The sequence below is a fragment of the Lygodium microphyllum genome, chromosome 1 (assembly GCF_053477565.2).
Source record: "Lygodium microphyllum isolate KBCC chromosome 1, Lygodium_microphyllum_v1.1.10, whole genome shotgun sequence".
NCBI classification, from domain to species: domain Eukaryota; kingdom Viridiplantae; phylum Streptophyta; class Polypodiopsida; order Schizaeales; family Lygodiaceae; genus Lygodium; species Lygodium microphyllum.
In genome coordinates, this window is record NC_141135.1 from 13,929,946 (window position 1) to 13,953,001 (window position 23,056).

A 23,056-nucleotide genomic window follows, 5' to 3' on the forward strand; every position below is an offset into this window, starting at 1 on the left:
GATGGTTCTTATGTAGAATATCTTAAAAAATGATTACAAGTTGACTGCAAAAGGGAAACGTGATAGAAGATTTTTTACTCTTGATGTAAATTTGCTTGAAAAAGATGCTACTATGTTTGCATAAGGCTCAGGTGTTGTGGTTGATATCGAAATTTGGCATAAGAGAATTGGTCATGTGAATGTACAACGGCTGAAAGACATGAAAACAAATTGTGGACAACTTGCCTAAGTTAAGGGTTGATGGGATACGCAAACTATGTGAAGCATGTCAACTTGGAAAGTAAGCAAGGCACGTTGGTCAATGTGAAGTTATCTATTGAGGATACATTAGCACTAGCAAACATTGGGAGATATAAGAGATTGGTTGGCAGCCTCATCTAGTTGTGTAACACTAGGCCAAATATCAATTTTGTTGTTGGTGTTTTGAGCAGGTTCTCAAACAAACCACAAGAAAGTCATTGGAAAGGTGCGATGTGGGTTCTCAGATACTTAAAGGGAATGGTTGAGTATGATATCACATATAGTTTCAAAAGTACTCTTATGGGAAACTATGACTTAGATTAAAATATATGTGACAACGAATCTAATGTTTCAATGTATAGTACAAAATATACAATGCAGCGTGGTTGTGCAGGCAACATTTTTGTATCTAGCTCATCGATAAAATGCGCTCCACAACGGATTGTGGTGTCATGGAAAAGTTCGAGCAAGAGAGCCAACGGCGGAGCCACAGATCCAAATGCCATTATAGATTAGATAGAGTATTTTGGAAACTTGCAATGTGTTATCTCACTGGATTACCGTAGCTTCCCCATGATCATATTCGATGTGCAATGGTTCAAAGTGGTACTGGACGAAGCCGGGGCAACCATTTCGACGAGGTCCATCTGGATTTCTCGAAATAGATTCCGAAAAAAGGTGGATGGATCTACGTGACACGTTTATCTTGTCAGCCCATTGTGAACAACATTTTTTTTGAATTTTATTATGAGACATATATATCATAAATGTTGAGTCTCTCTTGTATGTGATTTTAAACAAGTAATTTTCCATCCAAACCCCCAACAACCTCGATGGTGGTATGTTGTGCCTTCAACTCCCCAAAGTGTGAGAGTGTATGATGAAAGAAATATTCCTAGTGTAGGTGAGGATAGGATGTAGATGGAGGGGTCGATGTTACAAGGGGTGGAGGCCGAATTTGGCTTGGAGCATGTAGAGGAGGCGGAATCGGGTAACGATGTCAGAAAGGTAGGAGGCTAGAAATTCTTTGAGAACGAGGTGGACTTGTCCTTCTGTGGTGACCTGTCCATTGACCTTCCAGTGTATGCAGAGTCGTGCCAGGAGATTGACATGGGACCATAGGCTACATCATACTTGTAGGATCCACCTATTCAATTCATTGATGAATCACTTATAAGGGCACCCTAAAATTTGCATTTTAAGTAATGTCATTTTTTTAGAGTTATATTACAATGCTTTGCTTGAATTTTTATATTGATTATGCTAACATCACTTTCTATCTGTGCAGGTGACCTTTGACGATATTTGGAGAGCACAATGAGTTGAGGGATGAGCGTCGAGGAGTTGCAAGAGATATTCACACGTATATCTCTAGATTAGATGGTTCGATTCATAGATATGGCAGACTAGGAGCTGTCTCGAACACCATCAGGCGACATTCCGTTAGATCTACTTCAGCATGCTCTGATGCTTCGGTTTCTAGAAGATGAGATCGATGCTCTCCAAACTTGGGCCGGATGGAGGGAATGGTTCTGGTCGATGCTACGGAGACGTGGATGTGGTGAGCCCATGGTCGGCTCGGGATACATGTGCTACTCCTCGCTCTCGTGTGTTGAGAATGTAAGCATGTGAACTCTCCTTATACTGGAGGGGATAAGGGTAGTTGAGTGTGAATGGTCCTGAGGGGAAGGGGTAACCCTAACCCTAGCCAGCTGGGGCTATATAAATAGCCCATGGATCTACATCAACTTGTGACGGAGAGTGACCCAAGTTGTACTTTCATGAGCAACTGAATAAGCAAGATTTGTTCTTGTACTTATGAGCTCTTCTCTCCCTCTTGTGCACACTTCAATCTTTGCTTCCACTCTAATTTTCCACATGGTATCAAAGCCATCTTTGATCCTTCAGCTTCCCTCAACATCTTTACACATGAAGAACTCTTGCCCTCTCATTTACCTTCCTTTCCACCATAGCCAGCTTGACCCACCTATGTTGGAGGACCTGGGGAGAGCAAAGGAGAGCATTTTAGCTCCTGATTCCTTTTTGAGATCTTCTCCCCAACTCAAGACAATTCAGCATGGCACATCAAAGGCGAGGATTAGGCGACATGGAGGGCAGTATTACGCTTTTCCCGAAATTGGCGTAGATTTGCAGGTGACACATCTCGAGTTGTTGTGCATGCTGATGAAGGTGTAATGTTGGCAGCTACCATGGGCTTTGTTAGCCCCCCTAGTGGGCCATCTCCTTCTAAGAGGGTTTGAACTAATTCCTCCTCTACTAGCTACTGTGACCGAAACCCTAATTGTGGGTTTTCTAGCAACCATAGCCAAGAAGCTTCAAGCTTCCTATTTTCCACTTTTTTCAATCTAGGAATCATTAACAATGATTTAAATCACTGAAACACATGATATAAAGTGTATTCCTAATTTCTAAATAGCTTCAACACTTAGAGGACATCAAAAGCTCACCGAGAAGCCTGCTCTCAACACTCAAGTATCTCACTAAGCTTGATAAGATAAATACCTAAACATCTCAATCTTGAGATGAGTGCCTCTAAGCACTGAAAAGGCATTTAGTGACATTAGTACTATTGCCCTATGTCGAAACATGAATATTTACGTGATTGAGATCTCCTCGGACTCTTCACCAAGTGTCGAAGTCATTAATCGACCTTCCTCAACCAAATGTTCGTGCACTAAACCATAAGGTGGGGAGGAGCCCGAAGTCCAGTCAAAGTTCACCTCATTGAAACTTAGGAAAATAGTAAAACTTAAATCAAGGGTTGTTCGAAGGACAAGACTGCCAAAATCTTACCTTGAGATATTACATATGTATGATTTCCAACCTTTTTCATCCTTACAACTTTAAAGTTGGTTATCGTTTGTAGGGCTATCCATTCTGTTATTTGGTTCATACTTGGCCACTTATAAAGGACTAGACACTGCCATTGCCTAAGGCAATAGTTAGGACCTTCCTATATTTAATGACCATGGCCTATGTAGATGTAAGGCCTCAAATCCGCAAGTTTAATGGAAAATATTTCCATCCCTAGCAAGTCCTGGTAAAATATAAAATGATGGAATGGGGCTATTGGCCCTTTATAAAAGGGACCAAAGTTATTGAACCATCTAATCCCCTTGATGTAGAAGACGATGAAAGAGCTCATGTCATCATCATGCTTCATCTAGATGAATCCTTAATTCATCATATTGACCAACTCTCCACTGCCAAGGAGAAGTGGGATGAGCTTGAAAGACTCTATGGCGCTACAAGGAAGAACTCCAAGATTTTTCTAAAGTAAAGGAGAGCTACAAGCTCTACCCCGAGACCTACGGACCGCTTATTGATTAAGCATTTCAAGCCGAGCGGCCATGGCTACCTCTCACATAGCCGACATGCCATGCCTACCTTACGAGTGTAGTGAGCTTACCTTGATGCTTGATCGAATACCCTCCTCTCTCTTGCACACTGGTAGCTCCACGATCCTTGTGGCAAGCTCAAGCAACCTCAATCCCTCTCCCATGAGCTCCATCCTCCATAGCCACGCGTGCAAGAGAAGAGAAGAGAAGAAGAGAAGAGGAGATGGTGAAGAGCTTCACCCTCTTGATCCCTCACTCCCACACACTTACTCCCTCACACTCTCACACTCCCTCTCTCAAGATCACACACAAGCAAGAAGAAGAGAAGAAGAGAAGAAGAAGAGAGCCACTTTTTGCCACACACAAGAATGAGCTTCTCATTCACTTTTGAACTTTATATACATGCCCTCCCTTCTTTGGGCGGTCATCCCCTTTTTTACAAGGCTAGCCATTGGCCTAAGCCCATTTCTCATTTTCCACCATTCTAATTTATCCTATTCCCAACTAATGCATACAATTTGCACAGGAGCAAGCGTGGCACTCTTTTACAAGGATTCGGGAGCGCTTCCACATTTAATGGTGCGCCTTTTATTATTTTGCTGTCTCGGGGCGACACTGAGACTTTCCGGGGGTCGTGCCCGAACATTTAAATTTTTCAGGGTCTGGTTACCGGTTAGGCGCCTTTTCCTTCTTTTATCCTGCGCCTTTTTTGCTATTTCCTTTTTTTCCATTTTCCCGCTCCTCTATGCTACGGTAAATACAGTAAACATTACCCCCTCCTAGCCAAGTGCCAGTCCCATGGCACTGCGGTGGGAAGTAGTGGGATAGTTGGGTCTGCTGCTAAGCGGAACTGGTGGGTAGATGATACAGATTCAAAGGTGAGGGTGTGAATGAGAGGTGATGGAGTTGAATGACGATGACCAGGTGTGCTTTAGGCTTCATGAAGATACTCGGCATTTTCTCACACAGTTGTGGCTTCCATTCTGCGAGACGACTGATAGGTTTTCTAGTTGGCTGGTGAAAAATATGTAGCCGATCGTCCCTCGAGCATCAGAAACGCTTGATCAATAAGCAATCCCTTAAGAGGATGGTATTGGAGGGATTTATCCTGGAGAAACCCCCTCAAAGTCTGCTTTGACAAATATATTTTTGTATTCACATTGAAAATATGTGTCTTTGATTTGAAGATCTTTGTCTTTGATTTCAAGATCTTCAGTGCTACGTTGAAGATCTTCACCCTTGCCTTGAAAATCTTCAGGCTTGTGGAATCAATAAGCAATTCGTAGATCTTGAGGCGTTAGGCATGCATCTTTGGAGGATGAGGTTCCAAGATCTATGCCAATGGCAGATCTATTACTGAGTACTCCTTTTGCTTGATTTGGTTCAATCATGGTGTCATCAGCAGGCAGATGGTTGGCGACATGAAGCATGTTGGTTCGTCCAATCCAATGCGGAAAAGCTCCTGAAACAACAGCAATGGTGTCATGTCCGGCACATGGGAAAAGATTTGGTCATTAAAGGATGTCGTGGGTGATCTTCTTCAGCTAAGTAGCCAGTTCTTGAAACTCGAATATAACTTGCAAGAAAAGTTGTGCACTCCCTAAGGGGTGTGTCTGCCTCTTCGTGTAGTGCGTGGTGCTCGTGGCAGTGGAACTGGGAGATGGGTCTAACCTTGGGCAAGCCCTTGGTAATGTCCCACACTTGAGGACCCAGTTCGTGTGTCGTTGGAGGTGCGGTGCAAGTCTTAGGGTGACAGGTCTGAAAGTCCCGCCCTTGATGTGCCCTAAGTGTGAAGTGGGGAAGGGGCTAGGGAGAACCCTAGGTGCAGTGACTATGGTGCACAACAAGGCGAAGGGAAGTTGCAAGCGCATCATGTGAAGTCCTCTCTCTCTCATCTTTGCTTAGTAGTAGATTCATCCCTTGGCTTTGCTATTCTTTGCTGTTGTCTCTTCTTTCCAGATCACCTTTTCTTTTGTTACCTTGTGGCCCTTTTTTTTTTTTTGAAAGAGGCTATACATAGATGCATATGATACAAGGGCATGACGGGAGTTTAATCCTCGTCATCGGAATGGCAGATAGGGGATTGTGGAGGGCGAGGGGCTTTGTTAAGGAATCTGCGACTCAGCAGGTAGCCCTTGAGATTGAGGCGGGTTTTGAGAGTGGTGGTGGAAAGGAAAGGGTGGTTGCACTGTGTGAATTTACTATCGCTCATATCCTCAAGCAGTGCAATACAGAAGGATGGAAAAAGAGTAGTGCACATCATGAGGCGAGTCATGGTGCTACTATCTATGGCATTGGGGTCGAAGTATAGGGGTGGAAGGTGGCGTTCTTGAGGTGCAGGCTCTTGGTGGATTAGGACCCTAATTAGTCTAAGATAATTACAGGTTGTTATGAAGGTGGGGTCAGGACATGATGTGAACTCACTAAGGAATCTATCTATGGAACTGTACAAATTAGGGAGGGTAAATACAAGGGCATCCTCATAGGAGGTGCTATTGGCGTTATAGATGATAGGGAAGTTGAACCTGCCGTGGATGGACGGATTAAAATCCACGCCTATCCTTCAAGGATACGGCATGAAACTGGGGTCGTTTCTCTTAGAAGGGAGGGTGTTACAAAACGCCATCCAAGCGTCAAGGTTGACATAAAAAATGTGTCTTCTCCAGGTGGGTTGGCAATTATAGCCCTCCACCGATCTAGGCACCTGGAGGACTTTATCATGCCAAAATTTGCGATCCTCGGCTCCCCAAGCAGTTGGGTTGGCCTCTCGCTCCACTAGCCACTTGTCCTTGAGCCTTGCACCCATAGCGATTACATCGTTTACAAGTTCAATGGGCATTTCTCTATTTAGTGTAGTGGGAAGCTCAAAGCTCAAGTCGAAGGGGTTGCAGGCACATTCCTGTTGTTCCCAGATGATTAGCTCTGCATGGAATCCAGCGGGGAGGTCCTCAGGGCGCGGTGGGAGAGGGGCAGGTTGTCTTGGGACAGGCCTAACGTTCAACTTCTTCCTTGCCTTCTCCACCATTTCTCTTATGTGCTTAGCCAGGGCTACTTTCCTCTCAGCAGATGTGTCAGTGGGTTGCACTTCATCTTGTCATGGAGGAGGGGGTGGTGGGACGTAGTCCTCCTCCTGAGGTCCCAGATCAAACTCTGGTTCACCCCCTTCTTCTTGCATGTCTTCTTGCGCCTTCTCTTCTGTGAGGCCAAGTTCATCAATTTCTTGCACCGTCAGGCCTACCTGTGTAAGGTATTTTCTTTGCTCCTCCAGGCTTTGCGACGGGGCTCCTAGTTGCAGTGGTACGTGCAGGCCTACTGTTAGGGCTCTACGTGCAATGGCTAGCTTCTTCTGCAACAACTGATCATTGGCCTCGTTTTCTTCTGTTTTGGTGAAGTGGAGCAATGTGTTGAGGAAGGTGTGCTGCTACGCTATCATAGAGAGCTGGGTAGCCTCTGCCTGATTTTCAGCCAACACTCGATCTCCTTCTGCTTTGGCCAATGGGCGTGCCAGGTCTCATACCCTCCTTTCGTTGTGGTCAGCCCATTCCTTCGCTCTCTTTTTCATATCTTCCAGGCTCTCCCCCTGATGGAGGGTCATAGCCATGAGTCGTTGCTCTTGGTCCTCGAGCTCGCGGTGTAGACGCGACTGCTCCTGATGTTCATTGGTGATCTATGCATTTAGCTGATCCAGCTTCACCTGCATTCTTTGCACCTGCTCTTCTCTTAGCTGGTCTAGCTCTGCAGTCTCCTGTTTGATCTTCTCAAGCTAGTTTTGTGCCTCCAGGTTGACTGCAGTGAGCTGGTCGTTCTTACGCCGCAGGTGAGCAGTGGTCTCCCTCTCTCTGTTGAGGTGATCCATTAAGATTTTTCTTCTTCCCTCCCAGGCAGCATCACATTGCTTTAGGGCTTTTGCTTCTTCTGCATTTCTATTGCTGGCTTCCTCCTTTAGCACAGCAATCTCCCTTTGGTATTCTGCTATCTGCTTAGTTTTCTCCAGCTGGAGAGTGGCTCTTGATTCTCACTCTGTTGCCAACTCTTCCATGGCAGTTCTCTTTTCTTCCTTGGCCTTTTCTAGCTGCGAGAGAGCAGGTCTTTAACATATTCATCGTATTGGCTTGCTAGAGGTGGGGGATGGGACATGGTGGCGGCGGTGATAGTGGCTTTTGTTTTCTGTATTTTAATCTCTGGCCTTGGCTCCACATCAGCCGTGGCTGCCCTCTTCACTCCTGACACTGGGGTGGCCACGCCCACTTCTCTTACCAACTCCCTTTCCACCAGGAACTACAGCCATGTGACCATGTTTCTCTCATCGACCTTTGGTGAAGCTCCTGAGGTGGGGATGGTTATCACGAAAGTAGCAGGGCTAGTTGGCACAAAACTGGTAGGGACAGGCGTGATGGCCTCCTTGCCCTTGCCCTCTACGAGACGACCAGCGGCGGGATGGGATCTGGCACCTTCAAGCTTGTGGCCGGGTTCTCATCCTCCTGGGGTGGGGTTTGCTTTCTTTGCCGTTGATGTTGCTCAATAGATACGCAAATTGCAAGTTCCACATCTTCTTGTTCCTTCTTCCTCAAGGCTTCTTCCTCCTCCTCAGCCCTTCTTTTCCTCTCCTCTTCGGCCTTTCAAGACTCCTCTTCCATTCTTTGTGGATCCTCTTTTTCTTTCCTTTTCCTCTCTGCTTCCTGGGCTCTTGACACTCTTTGCGCTTTTTGCAGTTCCTCTTTCTCTTTCTTCCTCCTTTCTTCTTCCCTTTGCTGTTGAAAGCGCTTAGTGCACTGCTCTCTTCGCTGCTGCTGGTGCTTTTCTTCTTCATCGCTACTCTCATTAGTTTCTGTTTCCTCATCAGATCCAGAGGATTCTTCATAGTGTGGTGAGGGTGGTGGTCTCTCCTGCTCCTCCTGTGCTTCTCCAGCCTCCTTAACTGCTTCTTCAATGAGGGCGGCTAGTACACCTCCATATCCAACGAATGATGCTTTGGAGGCGGCCTTCTTCCTGTCTTTCACTGCTAGGGATTCACCTCCAGCAGGTTGGCTTCCCAAATCCAGTGCTACGGCAGCCTTCTCGATTGTGTGTCTTACATACTCATTCCAGTCGACCTCTTCTAGTGCATTGGCCGTGAGGCTTTTGAGCACAGGCACATTTATTCTACCCATATAGGTAGTGTATTGATGGCTGGGGAAGAGGGTGTGCATGACTTTAGCATGCATGCGAATTTCGTCATCAGGGATGTCCTGGATGTTAACTCCGTCATTGGACCGCACCTGGTTCCTGTCCATTTTCAGCATGGCGAAGACATCCCTTTTTGGTCTCTTTACGGCCCTTGATTCGAGGCCCAGTGCCTTTTCTACCAGTTCCTTGCTTAAGGGCACCCTGACTTTCCTGACAACATCCCCCGTTTCCACAGTCACCGTGGCACTCTTGGAGGCAAAGTCAAAAGTTCATAAGAACTCGACACACCTTGCATGATCCACCCTTTGCTCTGCCTTCTCCACATACTTGGTCATTTTGCACTTTTCTATGACCTGCTTGGCTGCTTCCTCCGTTTCTACGACCCTGGATAGGTTGTGGACAGTTCGAAAATTCAACTGTCCGTAAGCTTGAATTTCCAGATTCAGCATGTATTTTTGCTTTTCTTCTTCCGTAAAGGAAATCTTATGAGCTCTCATGATGAGCCATCTTGGGTTCCTGCCCAGCAAAAATACTTTTCATTAATCACAAGTGGAAAAGGAAAACATGGCTAAATGACGCTAAGCATGAAAATTACGCAAACAGGCTTGCAAAGAACTTGAACAATTTTGCTCACTAATTTTTATTTTGATCACTACTGAGTTCAACCTTTCAACAATTATTTATGCCTTCTTGGCCTTCCTCCCCCTCGAAAAAGATGAAAATCCTTCCTAGGATTTGAACGAAGTGGTGAGGATATCAAAATGTGATTGTGATGGGGTGTTCCGGCCAACAGCCACTCATAAAATGCAGGGTTGTACTCAAGTTGGGCATGGCGATCGAGTTCACAGGGTTGTACAGAAACTTGGGAGATATAGGTCAAGACGTCATGAAAAATATCTTCGGTATTAAGGCGGCTTGCAACGTGCAGTTCTTCTTCTGTAAGTTCTTCTTCTGTAAGGAATTGGCCAATGTAAGGATGGGCTAGGACCTGGTCATCTAAGTGTTGGCTCCGGGTAATGGCCAAAACTCTAAATGAAAGAGGTGCCACATAAGTAGGATCGTACTCTATGGTCTTGATTGCCCTCCTTTGTTTAGCATTTGTCATGATATGACAGCCTTTCTTTTCCCATTGGGTCCGCAGAGTGAACCACTGATGTAAGAACAAGGAAGTTGAGCTTGCAAGTTGTAATTCTTATTCAGGAGCAGAACGAGGAGGCTTACGGTATGAGGTGATTAGTCACCTGAGAGCAACTTGCTCCATTGAGATTTCTTTATTTGCTATTAGTTCAGTAGCAATCTTGGGGAATTTGACGGTCATAAACTTGTATTCCTTCCAAGTGCATGGTAATGCACAAACATCGAAAGCAAGTGGTTCATCAAGAAGACCTATGTCCAACCGCTTGTAACTCCTCGCAAATGTGGTGAAGGTGTGGTCTAACACCTTAATGCAGGTCACAAGGTCATCTCCCAAAGTTTCAGCAAGGTCTTTAGCCAAGGAAAGGAAAGAGTACACCGCATAGGAAGGCCTAAGACCTGCTGGTGGTGATGGTGCAATTGAGCTAGACAACAGGGACTCCATTGCTAGTGTCATGGGCATGGCTTGGCACTCCGCAGTAATTTGAAGTGCTGTAGGAAGCTTTGGTGGCATGGAAGTTGTGCTGGGTTCTGAGTGCACAGTCACAGAAGTATTCAACTCTTTTGAGTGAGGTAAGCTTGAGGCTTTTAGCAATTGCTTGGGTCGATAAATTAGCTGGGACTTATGAGTCACAGCCGGTAGTGGTTTGCTAACTACGGCCCGGGCGCTATGTTTGCAAGCCTCTCTCACTGGAGTGAGGTTGCTTGGATATAAGCCTTTAGACTTGCCCTTCTTAGGCACCCAAATCCCAAGGTTGCCTTCATAGTAGCCTTGTGCTCTCAAGATATCCTTGGGAATCCATCGCGGCATGGTTGTGTGCCTACGTGGATAGCATCCAAATTGCCTCTTAGGCCGTGATGACTGGTTGTTTGGGCGTTTAGAAGCACGTTTGGGTGGTCTACCCGGAGGTGGTCTTTGCCGCTTTGGCACCCATATAAGATTAGAATCCTTGGCCCTGTGAGCACTCTTGGTGGGTTTGGGTCTGGGGTCTAGAGCTTGGCATGAGACTTTAGTGTCCTTCTGTGTAGACTGGAGCGTAAGTGTGGTCATAGCGATTTCTACTGGTGGCTTCGCACTGTTGAAAGGGTCAGAACAGCCCTTGCTGAAAGTCGTCACTATGCGCACATTGCCTATAGCAAGATGGATGCGATCTAGATTATAATCCACATTACAATTCGTCTGCTTCTTAAAAGTATGACCTAATAGTGACATACTACTGGCCCCCTTTGTGTTAGACAACACGTGAAAGAAAGCTGGTATACATTCAAACTCGATAGAAATGCCCACTTTGCACTTCCCTAAGAGCGTGTAAGCATTGCCCCCAAATGGGGTGAGTTTGGCGTTGGTGGGCTACAGTTTAGGTTGACCAATGCGTGTCCAATGGTCATGCATCAAGATATTGCAATCGACACCTTTATCAATCAGAGCATCAAAAGAATAGGTCTTTTCCGCAGTGACGGTGATTCGTAAGTAGGCGGGTGGTACTGCTTCTTCATCTTGATCTGTTATTTCTGTAATAGTAGCCACGCAGACGTTGACAGGGGCTTCCAACATAGGTGGCTCATGCAATGGGTGGGAAGGGGGATAGTATTTTTTTATGCAGCTGCCATTGAAAAAGCCGATTCCTTCGCCTTCGAGCGTCTCTAATTCAACGTTGCCCGTTCAACTAATTGCGCGTACTCGAAAAGGTCCCAGTCCACAGAATTTCATTTTCTGTTTGTGACCCTTCACAGAGTATAACAAAATGAGATCCCCTGATCAAAGTTGCGTTGTTTGACATGCTTGTCAAACCACATTTTCCTCCATGCTTTCTCACAAATCAACGCATGGGTGGCCAAGAGCCGGGTTTCCGTGAGACATTCTAGCTCTACCAAGCGACTTGTTTAAGCATCTCGTGCCTCCCAACGCTCCTGCATTGCTATCCTTAAGCTAGGGACAAAAAACTCTAAGGGCAGAATGGGCTCCGTTCCATAAGTCAGCCTAAAGGGCGTTTGGCCTGTAGCCGTTTTATAAGCCGTACGATAGGCCCACAAGGCCGCCATTAACTTGTTGTCCCAGTCACTCCGAGATGTAGATACCACTTTTGTGAGTACATTGACTAGGATTTTATTGGTGGATTCCGCTTGTCCATTAGAATGAGGGTAATAGGGCGAGGATTTCCTGTGAATGATTAGAAAAGTAGAGAGCAGGTGCGATATCACCTCATTAATGAAGTGTGTGCCCCGATCGCTGACTAATTCTATTGGACACCCAAACCTTGAAATGACCTACTTCCACAAGAACTTTGTAGTGGTTCTAGCATCGTTCTTCCTTACAGCTCTTGCCTCTACCCACTTCGTTAGGTAATCAGTTGTTGCCACTATGATGTAGAGAGCCTGAGAGTACTGTGCTGCGGGACTGATAGGTCCAATGAAGTCGATGCCCCATTTTTCAAAGGGTTTTTGGGCTATGACAGGGGTCAACTCCATTTTATCTTTGCACACGGGCACCTTGGTTCTTTGGCATTTGTCGCAGTGCTTCACAAATTTAGCAGCATCACGGAATAGGGTGGGCCACCATAGTTGGGATTGCAGCACCTTGCGGGCTATTGTATCCCTGCTAAAGTGTCCTCCAGCGATTCCGCCGTGTGCTTCTTTCAATGCATCATGCATCTCGTGCTCACACACGCATCTGTGTAACAAATCGTCTTGTTCTAACCTATAGAGTTAGCCGGCTATCAATTGGTATGGTTGGATTTTCGAAATAAGTCTCCTCAGCCTGGCCTTCTCAATTGGTCTCTCAGGTAATCCGTTTTCCAGCACCTTAACTATATCATCGGCCTAATATGGCGTCAGATTAGCTTTAAACAATTCTCTCTCACTAGACAGGTTAAAGAGATGAGCATCCGGTAACTCGTCAAGTATGCCTTGTCAAGCGGCTTCTCCTGTGGGTATGCGGGACATATGGTCAGCCATGTAATGCTGCTTTCCTTTGCGTACTACCACAGAGAAGTCAAATTCCAATAGGAGAAGTAACCATCTAGCTATGTGTCCTATAGCGCAAGGCTTGTTCACAAGATAGAGCAAGGCTTGATGGTCAACAAAGAAGACAAAGGGAGTGGCCAATAGATAATGTCTAAATTTCTTTATAGCAAATACCATGGCCAACCCCTCCCTTTCTATGGTGGAATAATTCATCTCGGTCTCTGTGAGCTGCTTGCTAGCAAAACTCACCGGATAGTCTAAGTTATGTTCACCAAGCTGGCATAACACAGCCCCAATAGCAAACTTAGAGGCGTCTATGTGCACATGAAACGTTATGTTCCAATCTGGGGCTCGTAAGATTGATACAGTGGTAAGAGCCTTCTTCAACTCTTCATATGCGCGATGGCATTCCTTAGTCCACTCAAACACGATCAACAACTTGTACAATGGTCTAGTAATTAGTGCGTAGTTTAGTACAAAGCGGCGATAGTATCCAGTATGTCCTAAGAAACACTGAACTCCCTTGTAGTTATTGGGTGGCGGAATGTCGAAAATGACTCTGACTTTTGAAAAGTCCATGGCAATGCCGTTCTTTGATACCACGTGCCCTAGGATACATCCGTGTTTCACCCAGAACTGGCACTTCATGGAGTTCAACGAGAGGTTGTATAACTGACACCATTCAAAGACAACTCTTAGTTTCTCTAAGTGTTCGGCCCAACTAGAGTGTACACATAAGTCGTCTACAAACACCTCTAGTTTGCGCCTAAGCATATCTTTGAAGATAGTGCACATTAAGCATTGGAAAGTCGCAGGCGCATTCATCAGCCCAAAGGGCATGACGATGTAGGCGAATACACCCATTTTGTGGCAAAGGCAGTCCATCAGGGTGCACTTGCACTTGATTGTAGCCCGAGAAGCCATCCAGAGAACTGTAAGCCTCTTTACCTGCTACCCTCTCAAGCATGTGCTCGGTGTATGGCAAAGGATAGTTATCCCTCTTCGTAGCGGCATTAACTTTCTTATAATTAATGCACACTCGAATTTTTCCGTTCTTCTTCATCACGATCACAATCGGTGATACCCAGTCCGTGTGCTCAATCTCATATATGAATCCCTCCTTCATGAGCTTATCAATCTCCTCTTTTACTACATGGGTGTGTTTGGGATTCATGGGGTAAGGTCGTTGCTTTGTTGGCACTGCATCAGGGACCATTGGGATATTATGAGTCACAACCCTAGGGTCGATCCCTTTAAGCTCTTCCAATGTCGAGGCAAATACATCAATATACTCTTGCACGACTGCAACAAGTTTGGCCTCCTCATCCTTGATCAAATCATCTGCAATGAATACAGGTCTTGGCTTTTCGCCCTCCCCAACCAAGTTGACTTCCTTGACTTTGGCGGGTCCTTCAATCGATTCACTAGTTTGGCCCTGCCTCTTTGCACCTAGCAGAATCACTACTCTGTCACCCTTTTTAAATTTTGTAAACCGTTTGGGTAGATCCTGCGGTTTCCTTTGCCGCTCTGCTTCTGAGCCCTTCACTCGCATCCTGGCCTCCTCCTTTAATCTCCTGCGCCTTAGGTGGACTGGAAAGTCCCCTTTTGTGCATTTGACCTTAGAGGGTTGGGGTATCTTGGGATCACTCTCAGGGCTGACCTCTGACTCCGAGTTAAACTCTCATCCCTCGCTCGAGGAAGGAGTTTCCCCAGGGGGTCGTAGTTCAGTAGGTGCATCCGTCTTGAGCACTGGGATCACCCATGGTAATGCTACTCCGGCTTGCTCATAATCCACGGCTCCCATGTGTCCTAGCTAGGATCTACCGCACTCCATCCGCATGACTCCTTTTTCACTCCAATTATTCCTTTCCTTCCTGGGTCTCAGGTTTGCCTTGATTTGTTCTATCGTTCTCCCTTCTGTGTCATACTCTACTGTATCTATCCCTTCCTCACTTTCATCTCCTGTAGAGCAGTAGTCCTCATATTCCTCGTCGTCAAAGTCTTGCTCTTCAGACCGTTCATCATCGCCTAAGCTTTCCTCTTTAGTCTCCTTGTCGTCAGTAACTAAAGCCCAATTGTATAACAAATTCAGATCGTGGACTTTGGTCCATTTCCATTCTAGCTTAGTCAGCAGATCACGTAGAGGCTTTAGGTTGGCAGCCAAGTTGCTCTTTAGTGTGTCTGTCAGATACCCTATGATTTCCTGAAGCTCTAGCTTATTGCTGGGGATATGGAACGAAACTGGTCTCCTTGGGTTAAGTGAGCTTCTTGCCATCATGTAGAGTGGCACAGTTGGATCCTCTATGGGCATGGTTGCGGCTTTAGCAGCCTGCCAATATAGTTCTTCCTTATCTGAGAATGGTAGGTCAATGGTTGCCAAGACGTGCATCCAATCTCGCTCATCCTCAGGGCAGGGAATATATTTAGTGAGTGATCCATAGGGTTTGGTCATTTGAGTATCACCTTTCAGCATGGCTAAGATGGCATTTAGGTCAACGGGGGTTGTTTTCCAAGTGTCCATCTCTACCCTTACTGCTTTAGTTCTACTCCCTAGGAAGATCAAACCATTCCCCAAATCTTCAATGACTTGAGCATTTCTCATCCAAGGTCGGCCTAGTAGTATGTCGTAGTCCACTCCCTTCATGACAATGAAGTTCACGGAAAACTGCACACCTGCAATCTTTACTGGCCAGTTCTTTAAGACTCCGAATGGCCTTATCTTCATTCCATTTGCTAACATGACATTGAACCTGGCAGTCTCTACAAGAGGGTTTCCCCATTTCTCTAAAATTGCATGGCTCAGTACGCTAACACCGGCGCCTGTGTCTACAATTCCTTTCCGCGTCATATCTCCTAAGGCTAGAACAGGTAGGACTGTATGCATTTCAGTGCCCTCCCAGAAAGCATTGATGTGCAATGACTTAGGAGTTGAGTGTAGAGTTAGACTTGGGATTTGCGTAACTGCATCATGATCTTGCTGATCAGCACCCGTAAGTCCTGTGCATCCCTCCACCATATCTTTTAACTCCTGCCACAAAGAAGGGTTCTGCCTAAGCAGGTCTTCTACGCTTAGAGTTATTGGGGTGGACAGCAAGGTTGCAAGGAGACTGCTGGGCTCTTGTCTTCCCCTAAGGCTAGCACTCCTGGGCCATGCATTCTGTCTACCCTGGTAAGTCCCCCTTTGGCCTTGCTGTTGCTGAGTTGCCCCTTGTGGCAAGGATGCACTTTTAGTTTGTGGTTTTGTGGGTGAGACTGGTGTGCTCACGCTGGAAAAATTGTCCATTGGGTCCTCTAGTATGGGTTCAGCATCCTTGAGGTGCTCCTGGGCATCCTTGACCCACTCCTTGACTTTGGCTATAGCTTCGAGTTGCCATTTGGGATGGGGATATTCCCCTACCTTGGCACTCCCTAGCTCGACTGTCTTCGGGGCTGAGGTCTCTGCCTCTACATCCGAGACCTTCTTTCTAGCAGGCAGAGTCGTAGTACTCTCGATTTTTAGTGCGACTTCAGCTTCCGATCTCTTCTTCTTCTACCTGCGGCTTTTCTTCCCTATCAATGCTGCGTCAAGATTGCTAGGTCCTGGCAGAGAGATGCCTGCCTGCCTTGTTTGAGCTCGCATCATAACCTATAGTGGGATGGGTGTGTCCTCACTATCAAAGGTTTCCACTCCAAACAACCCCAGAGGTACTGACGGCACGCTGACAGAGCTAGCTGATGGTTTCCTCCTAGGACAATCAAGAAACAGGTGAGTGATCCCACACTCTGTGCATCGGAGATCCGCTTTGTCCTTGTTAGCATGTTTCTTCTCTCGGCAACGTGATGAAATGTGGCCTGGATGACCGCAAGTCCAGCATGTGATCGGATCTTGGCTTGGCCCACCAAAGCCCCTGCCTCTTCCTCTACCTAATGCTATCACCGGCACCGGCCGATAGTCCATCAGGGCTGGGTTGCCCTCCTCATCATAGGATATGTACGGGTTGACATATGTCTCGTCTTCACTAGGCTCTTCCACATAGTGAACTGGAGCATCGCTTGGTGGGTGGGTTACAAAAGGCCATGATGGTCTTGGTATACCTGTTGGGTTCATCTCCAGCCTAGGTATGGTAGGTCTTGAGTCATTTGGTGCAGGGAGTGCCAATTGGGCTCCCCTCCCGAGGAAATTGGGTGGTCTATTACCTAAGTACGGAGGATTGTACTATTGTGCGTATGGGAATCTCCTCGGCATCCTGCAATGCAATGCATCATGCCCGAATCTACCACAATTTGAGCATGGCCTAGATCTAGGATCTTGGCATTCAGCTGGGAGGTGATTGCCGCCATAGTATATACATTGTATCTGCGATCGCACAGGCTTCCGTATCAGTTTCTGCAGTCGTGCAATCTCCATTCTCATCTCCGCCATCTCCTGGCCTTGGTCCATACTCTTCCCCTTTTCCTGCACACTAACGGTTGCTCTTTCTCCCGAAATAGTTGATCTCTTTGGATCCCTCTGATTTGCACTTTCTCGGCTAGTAGTCCTCATGCTTCGTTCCCTAAGCTGATCATCTACACGTATTGCCTCTTCGAAAACTCTAGCTAGCACATCTCGTTGCAAGGTAGTGTTACTAGCCAAAGCCTTGTAGAGCTCCTCACTCCGAATTCCATTCATGAATACTGTAGACACTGCCCTCTCAGTAGGTCGTTCATTGGCAGGGATCCTTTTGAATAGGCTACGCACATGAGTGACGTAGTCCTTGATGTCTTCCTTCTCCCTTTGGCTGATATTCATCAACCAGACGATGAGGTTGTCAAAATACCTTGCCTCCAAGAATCTCTTGATGAAGAGGTCCTTAAGGCGAGAAAATTTTGTACGCTCTACGTCATCAAGGCTAGAATACCAGATTCTCCCCTTATCTCCTAAGCACAGGCCAAAATCTTGAGAGCGTTGCGCAAGGTCAGTAAGACCGTTTGCTTCGCATACTTGCTCGAACTGCTCCATGAAGCTGTATGGGTCACTACTAGGCTCATACTTCGCTAGCTGTTTTGCTATGACAGGGATTCTAGCCTGCCCTTTAGCCCCTTGTGTGACTCCCAATCCCGAGAGTAGTGCGATGGCTAGGGCTGTAGCACTCTACTCAACGGATGTATTGTCCATGAGTCATTTGCAGTTACTATTTTTATTAAAATGTATTATGTATGGTGGACTGATATGTAGTTTTTTTTTTTGCAAACTCTGTTTGATGCTCCTTTGCATCAGGACAAGCTTTCAAATGGCAAGGATCTATATCTTGCGCTTGGATTCGTGGAGCGCACATCCTCTTCCTTTTTGGTCATGTGATTTATGTAGGCATTTTCTATATGTTATTATCATCCTTTGTATCTGTTAACCCCAAGTCGAGATGGTGGAAAAAGGAAGGAAAAGGCAGAAAAAAACATGGAAAAAGAGCAAAGACATGCAGGCAACCTCCAAAGCTAAGACGGGGCAAAAAGGGCAATTTTAAATGAAAGGCGCCTCAAAAAACTTGGAAAACTCTTGTAAAAGAGCACCAGGCTCCCTCCTATGCCAATTGTAAAATACTAGACGGGTGTAGGCTAGAGGCATAAGGCTAGAAGAGGGAAATGGAAAAAGGACCTTGCCACAATGGCCGGTCATGTAAAAAGGGAGGGGCACCCATGGGGTTTTTAGGGTTTGTATATATAAAGTTCAAAAAGTGAATTAAAGCTCATTCTTTGGTGTGTGGCTAACAAGAGCTCTCTTCTTCTTCTCTTCTCCTCACCTTCTTGCTTGTGTGTACTCTTGAGAGAGGGAGTGTGAGAGTGTGAGGGAGTGAGTGTGTGAGAGTGAGGAATCAAGAGGGTGAAGCTCTTCACCATCTCCTCTTCTCTTCTCTTTTCTCGCGCACGCGGCTATGGAGGATGGAGCTTGGAGATGGAGGAGGCTTGAGGATGCTTGAGCTCACATCTAGGATCGTGGAGCTACCGAGGTGTGCGAGAGAGGAGGCAACTCGTATCGACATCAAGGTAAGCTCACTACACTCATAGGATCAACGGCGCGTTGGCTAGGTGAGAGATAGCCATTAGAGCTCGCTTAAAACACTTGAAGCAATAAGCGGTCCATGGGTCTTGGCAGTTGAGCGTGAGCTCCCACTACATTTTGGTTCCATTGCCTAGACCAACGGATTCAAGCTTGAGCACTTGCGCGCCTCATATCGATCATTGAAGTAAGGGATTCATCCCCAAAACGGAGCTTGAGATAGGTAGGAAGTTTGGGTGTTTTTGATCTTCAAAACAAGTATGTATTTTGGGATATTTTGTTTGTTTGATGATTGGAAAACATGGAGAAATTATTTCAATTTTTTTCTTTCGATTCTTGTTGCATTTAGCGTAGGTTAGAATTAGGAAAACGCACCAGAGAAGGGTAGGGTTTACTATTGCAAAACAAGGTAAAATAGGGCAAAAACCGTGCAAAAAATGGTAAAAAGCTCGCTTGTGATGCCTAAGATCGGCAAGTGAGTGATTGGGGGCATCAACACCATACTCGGGAAGGGGTATAAGAGCCAAGAGGCCAAGGGAGAGCTCATTTGTGACCATTTCAGTGAGAGAGAGAGAGAGAGAGAGAGAGAGAGAGAGAGAGAGCCATCGCACGATTCAATCCGATCTCACCATCGACGAGCCTACCGCTCTATTCAGGTATATAATCCCTTCCCCTATCCCCCTAGATAGGATCTGGAGGTTTATGCTTGCTATGATTGATTAAATTGTAAGAATCGAGCAAAATCGACCTCTCGTTGTCGTTGTCGCACCGCATTCGGCCAGTCCGAGCTGTCGCTTCTAGGCCAAGTCCCAGAATCGGCCCTCGGCCTACTCGGCCCAAAACCCTAATCGGCCCTCGGTGTCAAGATTGTGGGAGAGAAGGAAGGAGTCTCACTTGTAGCTTTCTTGCTTGCACAATGGGGGAATACACACAGGGGTGGAGGCTGAAAATAGTTTTTCCTCTTCTTAGTTGTGGAAGCCAAAAGAACTCTCATACAAAGAAATAGAAGAACCCTATATATGGGTCTCAAACCAAACTCAACTAACTAAGGTGGCATACTAACTGAGCCACGAACTAGAGTAGATAACGATAGATGTCATCTAGCTATTATTCATGGGCGGTGTACCAACCACATCTGCAACTAACACGTCGGTGACATAAATGCACAACGGTCACCCTGGCATATCATGAGTGGAGCTCGATATCTCAACACTCCCCCTCGAGCTCAATCCCAATTCCTGCACACCAAGCAGGTCTCTGAACTTGTGCAGCTTCTCTACGCCCAATGCCTTCGTAAATATGTCAGTTACCTGATCCTCTGTGCTGACATAAACTAGATCAATAAGACCTAGTAAAACCCTCTCCTGCACATAGTGATAATGCACCTCAATGTGCTTTGTTCTAGCATGATAGACTGGGTTATTTGCCAAGTGTATACTGCTCATGTTGTCACAATAAATGACAACTGGCCCATCTGTAGGCTGATGCATATCATAAAGTAGCTTATGCAACCAAGCTACCTCACATGCAGCCATTGTTGCACCCCTGTACTCGGCCTCTGTGCTTGACAAGGCAACTGTAGGCTGTTTCTTTCTACTCCAAGTGACTGCAGCACTCCCAAAAGAGAACACATATCCACTGATAGATCGTCTATCAGAAATACTACCAACCCAATCAGCATCAGTGTATCCATGCAGCTATATCTGAACCCCAGTCTCATAAAATAGTCCATACTGCAATGTGGACTTCACATACCTGAGTATGCGTCTAGCCGCATCCAAATGCGGTTTCCTTGGAGCCTGCATAAACTGACTTACCAATCCAACAGCATAGCTCAAATCTGGCATGGTAATAGTCATATAAATCAAGCTTCCTACTATGCTTTTGTACATAGTAGGGTCTTCCAGAAGCTCACCTGCATCTGCGCTCAGCTTCACATTCTGCTCCAAAGGAACTGAAATAGGCTTACAGCCTGTCATCCCATATTTGGACAGCATGTCCAATCCATACTGCCTCTGCAAGAGCTGTATCCCACTTGGTGATCTAATCACCTCAATGCCCAAGAAATAACGCAGCTCTCCCAAATCCTTCATCTCAAACTTCTGCTTCAATAGCATTTTCACATGAAGGATATCTTCATCACTGTCACCTGTCATAATCAAATCATCAACATAAATGACAAGTAGCATAATACCTTTCTCTGTTTTTCTCACATAAAGTGAGAAATCTGCCTTGGAAATCTGAAAGCCAATAGTGACAAGATACTGTCCTATCTTGTCAAACCATGCTCTAGGTGCTTGCTTCAAGCCATACAAGGCTTTCTTCAACCTACAAACAAACTCAGGATGAACAGCATGCACATAACCTGGTGGCTGCTCCATGTAGACCTCTTCTTGTAAATCACCATGCAAGAAGGCATTCTTTACATCCATCTGATGTAAAGACCATCCCTTTGATGCAACCATAGCAATGACTGCTCTTACGGTTGCCATCCTTGCAACCGGACTGAATGTTTCTTCATAGTCAATGCCATATGTTTGTGTATACCCCTTGACTACTAATCTTGCCTTGTATCTGTTCACAGAACCATCTGCATTATGCTTCACCTTATAAACCCACTTATAGCCAATTGCATTCTTACCTTTAGGCAAAGGTACCAATTCCCATGTAGCATTTGCTTCCAAGGCATCCATTTCTTCATCCATAGCTTTCTCCCATTTTTCTTTTCCCATGGCTTGCTCAAAAGAAGTGGGTTCTGGTTCCTGTATCACTTTGACCATATATGCATAGTGAATGGCTGTAAATCCATCATATTTCAGCCTATCCACAGGATACCTAGCTCTGGTAGACCTGCGCAAAGTAGGTTCACTCCCAGGTGCTCTCAAAACATCCCTGGTCTTCCTTACTCCAGGTGTAACAATAGAAGGAATACCCAACTCATCATCAATGCTCTGTTCTGAGCCACTGGATTCACCATCCACATAAGAGTGACCTGCATTCACATCAAACATGGGCTGATCAACCTTCTCTTTTCCTTTTCGTGATACATGTATACCACTATCTGCATTGCTTTGAGAAGATTCTCTTGATCTCAATCTGCCTTGTCCATGGCGAAGAATGTGAAACACTGCTAGAGGACGCTCTAGGTCCACTAATATTTTGTGACTACTGCTGTGAATTCTGTGCAGCATTACCATTTTGTGCATCTACATCATCAATCACATTTACTGGTTTATACCAGCTACTCATCTCATCAAAAACAACATCTCTGCTCACTGTAAACTTATGAGTAGAAGGGTTATAGCATCTATACCCTTTTTGCTGCAGAGAGTAACCAATAAAGATGCATTTCTCAGCTTTTGGATCCAACTTGGATCTCAACTCATCTGGCACATGTACATAGGCAATGCAACCAAAAATTTTCAAATGAGAAATATCTGGTTTCCTACCAGTATACCTCTCCTCTGGAGTCATCCCATGTATTGCTGCAGTGGGAGTCCCGTTCATTATATAGACTGCTGTAGCAACTGCTTCAGCCCAGTAAAAATCTGGCAAGTCTTTTTCGTTGAGCATGGCACGAGATACCTCTCCAATATGCCTGTTTTTCCTTTCTGCAACTCCATTTTGTTGTGGAGGATGACTGCATGAATATTGCTGCTTTATGCCATGCTCCTGCAGGAACCTTGCAAACTCATTTGAGAGGTACTCTCCCCCTCCATCTGACCTTAGGCATTTTATTTGCAGGCCTGTTTCTTTTTCAACCATAGCTTTAAGAGTTTTGAAATACCCAAAAACTTCACTTTTCTTTTTCGTAAAATACACCCAAACTTTTCTGCTATAGTCATCAATAAAAGTGACAAAATAATGATAGCCTCCAAGAGATGCAGCTTTAGTAGTCCACACATCAGAGTGGATTAATTCCAATGGCTTCTTACTCTCTTGAATATGTCTATGAAATGGTTTCCTTGCCTGTTTTCCAAACTGACAGGCTTCACATACCTTATGCATTTCTGCAACCTTGAATTTTGGCAATCCTGCAACAATATTTTGGGCTTGCATTGATTCAAGTCGCTGTACATTAACATGACCAATGTGTTTATGCCAGATATCAATATCTGCAACTACACCGGTCCCATGTGCAAACATTGCCGCACTCAATTCAGACATGTCTGCATCCAAT